Below are 7,768 nucleotides of genomic sequence, written 5' to 3'. Positions count from 1 at the left end.
CGTTTGGACTCCGTTTGATATGGGTTTTCTACGAAACATAAAACTTGCAACAAACAGGAACTGGCACTGGGCACTGGATCAATATGTTAGTCCAAAAATAGTATAAAAAGTTGCCAAAAGTATATGAAAGTTGAATAATATTGGCATGGAACAATCAAAAATTATAGATACGATGGAGACGTATCAGCATCCCCAAGCTTAATTCCTGCTCGTCCTCGAGTAGGTAAATGATAAAAAAGATAATTTTTGATGTGGAATGCTACCTAGCATAACCTTGATCATATATCTAATCATGACATGAATATTAAGACACGACTGATTCAAGGCAATAGTCTATCATTTGACATAAAAACAATACTAATTCAGGCATCCCAACAAGCAGTCATGTCTTTAAAAATATCAATGCTAAAGAACGCTATCCCTACAAAATCAGATAGTCTTGTATGCTCCATTTTCTTAACACAAGGTACCCCTCATGCTCATCGCGGTGTCAGCCAAGCAATTGGTTCATACTTTTTAACGCGCTTCAGCTTTTTCAACCCTCACGCAATACATGAGCGCAAGCCATGGATATAGTACTATAGGTGGAATATAGTATGATGGTGGAGGTTGTGTGGAGAAGACAAAAAGGGAGAAAGTCTCACATCGACACGGCTAATCAACGGGCTATGGAGATTCCCATCAATTGATGTCAACTAGATGATACCCCGTGCGTTGCTGCGGGAATTAGTTGCACTATATTTCAATCATATTTGATAATATGAAATATGAACATTGGATTAATAAATGAACACTACAAGAAATATGTCAACTAGTGACCTTCTGTCAGTGACCTTGGAAGAATTGGTCATAGACCTATGACCATTTGAGACCAATTGGTCAAAAGCTATTCGGGGGGCTCCAAACCCTAAACCATTGCGACCATTTTGGTCAAAAAGGTCGTAATTTCCTTACATCAAATGGTCACAAAGCAAATAGTGCTGGTCCGCTGCCTTATTTCTAGTTGTTAACGACCAATATAGATGGTCATAGCCTTGTAGATTGTGGTGGGTTGTGATGACTAGGCGCCATCTCATCAGTTTTGCCTATGTGTCATGTCCATGTGTCAATTTTTTTCCCTAGGTTGTGAAGCAACCTATATTTTTGTTATTCCAAAAATTCCCAAAAAATTCTCATAAATTGTTTGGATCATATCTTCATCAAATATGTCAAAAACCTTCCTTGCCTAGTTCAAAAATAACTCAACAAATATTCATTTTCCTATTCTGTTCAAAGCAGCACTTTGTGAAGGAAGTGTTATTTATATATTCTTGATTTCCCTAAAAAATTGTGAAGACATTCTTCTTAGTATATGATCATCCTCAGCCAAAACTCACGACCATTGGCCATGTGCATTTCCCGTACCACTAATCAAACACTTGGCTGCTAATTCAGGATTGAGCATAGTTCGGTCTCCTCATGAGAATCTTATGTTCTAATTTTCTTCCTAGTACCTACCTCGGGAGTGCCCAACCCACTAGACATTCCTAGGCCGCCCAGAACGCATGGCAACGCCACGGTCACGCGGTGACCACGCGGCGGCATGCGAGCGTATGCGCTCTAGAGTTGGGGCCCTCGGCCACCGTCCAAACCTTGATGTCTCGCCATCAAACCATGTATTTCTGATTAAATAGATAATTATTTACCTAGAAATGATTTTTGGAAAAAATAAAGAGCAAACTATGAGGCACCCGCAGTTCAAATTTGACCCGCTTCCAACTGAATCGACGGGAATTTGTCTCTTTTACCAGAGGTGCATCAAAACTTTTGACACCCAACCATTTTGTCAATTGTGCATTATATATGGCCTAGTATTTTATAAAATTGATTACGTCCAATTTTGCAACAAATATATGGTAGGTCCTTCACAAAAAACCTCATTTTGGGCACTCGAAAAAATGGAAAATGAATTTTTCATCCAAAGAAAATGAAAAGTTCCTTAGGCAACATTGTTTTTCATTCCAAGATGCACCGTTGTGCACGATATGAGGTCATTTGAACAAACTATGCCATGAATGTGGCCATAAGATTGATCATTTGGCTTGAAAGCCTTGAATCTTCACACATGATAGCTCATTTCTGAGAACACTTTCTTAAAATAATTGCCGTATTACAAGTTTATTATTTTTCCTAGAAACTTAGCCACATATAATGACACAATGCGAAGGTTTTCCAATTTTTCCAATTTTTTTTGAATTTTTTATGCCCGTTTCATAATGCGGTCAAAACTGCGGGCTTGACCGTTCCTAGCTAGTGGTTGAATCTTGGAAATTTTTAATGTTTCTCTGATTAAATAGATACTTATGTACCTAGAAATGTTTTTTGGAAAAAATAAAGAGATAACTACGAGGCAGCTATAGTTCAAATTTGACCCGCTTCCAACTGAATCGACGTGAATTTGTCTTTTTCATGAGAGGTGGATCAAAACTTTTTACACCAAACCATTTGGTCAATTGTGGTTTAAATATGTCCTAGTATTTTATAAAATTGATTTGGTACAATTTTGCAACAAATATATGGTAGGTCCTTCACAAAAAAAACTCATTTCAGGCACTCGGAAAATGGAAAATGAATTTTTCGTCCAAAGAAAATGAAAAGTTCCTTACGCAACATTGTTTGTCATTCCAAGATGCACCCTTGTGCATGATATGATGTCATTTAAACAAACTATGCCATGAATGTGGCCATAAGTGTGATCATTTGGCTTGAAAGCCATGAATCTTCACACATGATAGCTCATTTCTGAGAACACTTTTTTAAAATAATTGCCGTATTACAAGTTTATTATTTTTCCTGGAAACTTAGCCACATATAATGACACAATGCGAAGGTTTTCCAATTTTTTGTTTTTTATTGAATTTTTTATGCCCGTTTCAAAATGCGGTCAAAACGGCGGGCTTGACCGTTCCTAGCTAGTGGTTGAATCTTGGAATTTTTTGATGTTTCTCTCATTAAATAGATACTTAAGTTCCTAGAAATTTTTTTGGAAAAAATAAAGAGATAACTACGAGGCACCTATATTTCAAATTTGACCCGCTTCCACCTGAATCGGTGGGAATTTGTCTTTTTCATGAGAGGTGGATCAAAACTTTTTACACCAAACCATTTGGTCAATTGTGGTTTAAATATGTCCTAGTATTTTAGAAAATTGATTTGGTACTATTTTGCAACAAATATATGGTAGGTCCTTCACAAAAAAAACTCATTTCGGGCACTCGAAAAATGGAAAATGAATTTTCCGTCCAAAGAAAATGAAAAGTTCCTTAGGAAACATTGTTTGTCATTCCAAGATGCACCCTTGTGCACAATATGAGGTCATTTGAACAAACTATGCCATGAATGTGGTCATAAGATTGATCATTTGGCTTGAAAGCCATGAATCTTCACACATGATAGCTCATTTCTCAGAACACTTTTTTAAAATAATTGCGGTATTACAAGTTTATTATTTTTCCTGGAAACTTGGCCACATATATTGACACAATGCGAAGGTTTTCCAATTTATTGATTTTTTTTGAATTTTTTATGCCCGTTCCAAAAGGCGGTCAAAACGGCGGGCTTGACCGTTCCTAGCTAGTGGTCGAATCTTGGAAATTTTTTGATGTTTCTCTGATTAAATAGATACTTATGTACCTAGAAATGTTTTTGGAAAAAATTAAGAGATAACTACGAGGCAGCTATAGGTCAAATTTGACCCGCTTCCAACTAAATCGGCGGGAATTTGTCTTGTTCATGAGATGTGCATCAAAACTTTTTACACCAAACCATTTGGTCAATTGTGGTTTAAATATGTCCTAGTATTTTAGAAAATTGATTTGGTACAATTTTGCAACAAATATATGGTAGGTCCTTCACAAAAAAACTCATTTCGGGCACTCGGAAAATGGAAAATGAACTTTTTGTCCAAAGAAAATGAAAAGTTCCTTAGGCAACATTGTTTGTCATTCCAAGATGCACCCTTCTACACGATATGAGGTCATTTGAACAAAGTATGCCATGAATGTGACCATAAGATTGATCATTTGGCTTGAAAGCCATGAATCTTCACATATGATAGCTCATTTCTGAGAACACTTTTTTAAAATAATTGCCGTATTACAAGTTTATTATTTTTCCTGGAAACTTGGCCACATATAATGGCACAATGCGAAGGTTTTCCAATTTTTTGAATTTTTTTTGAATTGTTTATGCCCGTTTCAAAATGCGGTCAAAACGGCGGGCTTGACCGTTCCTAGCTAGTGGTTGAATCTTGGAAATTTTTTGATGTTTCTCTGATTAAATAGATACTTATGTACCTAGAAATGTTTTTTGGAAAAAATAAAGAGATAACTACGAGGCAGCTATAGTTCAAATTTGACCCGCTTCCAACTGAATTGGCGGGAATTTGTCTTTTTCATGAGAGGTGGATCAAAACTTTTTACACCCAACCATTTGGACAATTGTGGTTTAAATATGTCCTAGTATTTTAGAAAATTGATTTGGTACAATTTTGCAACAATTTTTTGGTAGACCCTTCACAAAAAAACTCATTTTGGGCACTCGAATAATGATTAAAAATAGCTACAAAGACAAAAAAATGCATGCAAACTGGCTATCATCCATAAAATATGGTCTAAATTGATAGAAAATTTTAGTTGTGCCATTTTGCAAAATATTTTTGATAGCTACTTCACAAAACCCTCCTAGTTTTAGTACTTAGAAACTATTCTAAATCATAATTTTTCTTAACCAATCAGAGCTCTTCACATGGATCACCCCTCTTAGCTGATCTGGACTGTCCACATTTGACGGATCCAACGTCTCTCAGGTCCCCTCTCAACCCAACCCAACCCAAACCCTAGCAGCCCCCCTCTCCCACATCGTCGCTGCCACCCACCCCGATCCCATCCTTCCCCTCGTCTCCCTCCCAAGCCCAACCCACTTCCTCTGCTCTCTTCCTCGATTCCGTGGCCGCCGTCGCCCCTCATCTCCACCGGCGCTAGGCTTCCCCGCCGGCAACCTCGCTGCCCTTCTCCCGCACCGCTGCCGCCCCCACCCTCGCATCGACGAACGGACCAATCCCAAATCCTCGAACCCTACCCGCCGCCCCTTCCCTCCGACCCGGATCCCCCTCCATGCGACCGCACGACGGCGAGGACGCCGACGCCGGCGCCGGCAACCGCGACGAGCGCCTCTTCGCTGGCGTGCGCTTCGCGCTCGTCGGCTTCGACCCCGCCTCCGAGTCCCAGGTGCGCCCGCCCGCCTGCCTCGACGCGATTCCCGCTGCCATGCCCCCCCTTTTCATTTCAGATTTTGCCGCACAGCGCCTTGTCTCACCGGCCTGACGACCATAGGCAGGCAGTCCACGGCCAGGATGGCGGCGTTCCCCGCCGCGACCACGTACGCGCATGGCACTCGTTACCGTCGGTGTCCCCGGAGTTGGCACAGGAGGGGCTGGCTGGCGTCCCATGTCGACGTCCTCCTCCCTCTTCTCTTGCGTGACCTGGAGGAGACCAGGGCGCCGCCCCATCGCGGTCGTCCTCGTTCACCTCTGCTCCACCATCGAGGCCATCAACCTCGGAAACCCGCTCCTCAACCGCACCGTCGACGGCTTCCTCAAGATCGGCGCCGTACGCGCCCCTTCCTCCCTCCTCTTGCATCCAATGTCTGTATGTTCAAATGTGTCTGACTCTGATCAATGTACGTGTGCAGGTCGGCACCTGTAGGGTGGTCACCGAGGACGCCTTCGACTGCATCCACAGGGGAAACAACCACGCGCGTCCCGTCTCTCCTACTCTATCTAGTATACAAATGGTGTTGTTAGCCACAAGATCTGGATTTATTTCTGCAGATGTTGGTTAAGTTTGCTTCAGGCTATTCTACTAGTTCCACTAGTAATGCACTGATAGGCATATGATATATTCTAACCTGGAACTGACTAAATGTTCAGTACTTCGGGCTATTTCAATAGCATTGCCTAGTTTCGAGCAAACTCTCGTAGAATAACTGTAGACAAGCAGTTGGGAAGTGGGTTTATTATCAAAATGTTGATTTAGATATGATTAGTAGATATGATTAGTAGATACCCATGTTTCAGCAAATTGTTTTGTTCAGTTTCATGTCCCAGCAAATTAAACCATGCATCAGATTTGGGAATAAAAATGGATAGTGGCCTGCGGGCTGTAATAACAAGATATTTGTTCACTACATAATCTAGGAGCATTGCTCGAAATAATTCAGGCTCCTTGTTTGTACTGCAGCACTACTGGACTATTAAATTTACGTAAGCCACTACGTGACCAGTATGTGATCAAATTCTAGCGCTCTTCTTACTGTATATGAGCAGACTCTGTTTACTAGTTATTCTAATGAGGCCTATGAAGTTACTATATATGACTCAGATCTGACGTTTTTGTTGTGTGTCTGGTTTTTCAGGATGTGGGTGGTGCAGTGGCCGCAAGAACACGCTCGGCATCGTCTAGGCCAGGTCAGGGCGTCTGACAGCAGTGGCTACTTCCTTACAAGGACTACAAGCTCGCCCATGACTACACGACCTCCAGGTCCCGTCTGCATGCCCGCTCCCTCCTCCCTGCCTCCTGCAGGTACCTGTTTAGGCCGCAAGCGGACCTGGCATGCTTATGAGTTTAGCATATGCACTGTGTTATGTTCAGCTTCTTATGTGTCATGGAAATGTCCTTGTGTTGCATAGTAGGCCCTGAATTATTTATGTTGCTGGCGATGAGATGACATGCTTATGAAATATTCATGTTGCTTCCTATGTAAGCTTGCTAATGAATATGATTGACTTAATGAAACTGATGTCAATGCACTTGCGCACGGTTTTGCACCTGATGCTGGTTTTGCGCCGATGCTGGTTTTGCCTGGATGTGCAACAGCCGTCTTGTTTGATTGTTAATTGCTAGGTGCTGGCTGGCGTACAATTTAATTTGTCTGCATGGTTGCTTAGTGCAGCAGCACTTGGCAATGTGTAGCAGTGAGTGCACTCGCTAGTTAGCCCACTTAGCATTAGTATGATATTGAAAGACTATTGTGCCTCCTGATTTTATGCCTGTTCTATCAAACGCTCAATTTACTTGCTTTGATGTAATTCCTGGATTCCTGACTAGGGTTATCCTAGCCTATTTATTTATTGTGAGCGAGTTACTTTTTTGTACCCTTTTTTAGATCATCCATTCCCTATATCTGAGGTCTGAGCCAGTGTGAGTCCAGGTTCATTCGTTTTGTGTCCCTTTCAAAGTGTTCATATGGTGGTGTGTCATCGAGTTCCAGTGTGCTGCTGTTAGCCGTTGATATGCATGGTGGTGCCTGCTTATGTCTGTTCATATGTAGAATCTCTGGCTGATGTTTGTTTTGATTGATGTGCGTTCATTACCAATTCCTGAGGATGATTTGTGTTCCTCATGGCGATTAGTCTCGGATGCTACAAGCTATTCTCTATTGTGTGGTATATCCTGATTGGTGGCATTCTATGTGCCAACTTATCCTGGAAACGGCACATACATTCATATGCAGTCCTCTGTTATTTTTCTTTTCTCTGTGTTAAATGATCTAAATTTGTGGACCAAATGATCTCATAGTTTGAATGCACCATAGTTTTGCATAACCTTGGTACATTTACATGCACACGCATACACATTTGACTGCTGAGTGTTTGAATTATTGGAATGTGGGGGTTGGTCTGTTTATTCCCATGTTCTTAAGTTTTGTGTATTTAAACTGTAACTCTTAA

The 7,768-nt window shown here is 41.2% G+C and overlaps 1 non-coding gene across 1 annotated transcript; it reads left to right on the top strand.

Moving 5' to 3' along the window:
- Positions 1-7,409: 7,409 nt before the first annotated feature.
- Positions 7,410-7,543, top strand: LOC119296588. Its single transcript, XR_005145316.1, has one exon. It is a non-coding gene; the product is annotated as a small nucleolar RNA snoR80 (small nucleolar RNA).
- Positions 7,544-7,768: the final 225 nt, after the last annotated feature.

The sequence above is a fragment of the Triticum dicoccoides genome, chromosome 4B, assembly GCF_002162155.2.
Source record: "Triticum dicoccoides isolate Atlit2015 ecotype Zavitan chromosome 4B, WEW_v2.0, whole genome shotgun sequence".
In the NCBI taxonomy this organism is placed as follows: domain Eukaryota; kingdom Viridiplantae; phylum Streptophyta; class Magnoliopsida; order Poales; family Poaceae; genus Triticum; species Triticum dicoccoides.
This window is presented reverse-complemented; position numbering and strand designations above follow the sequence as displayed.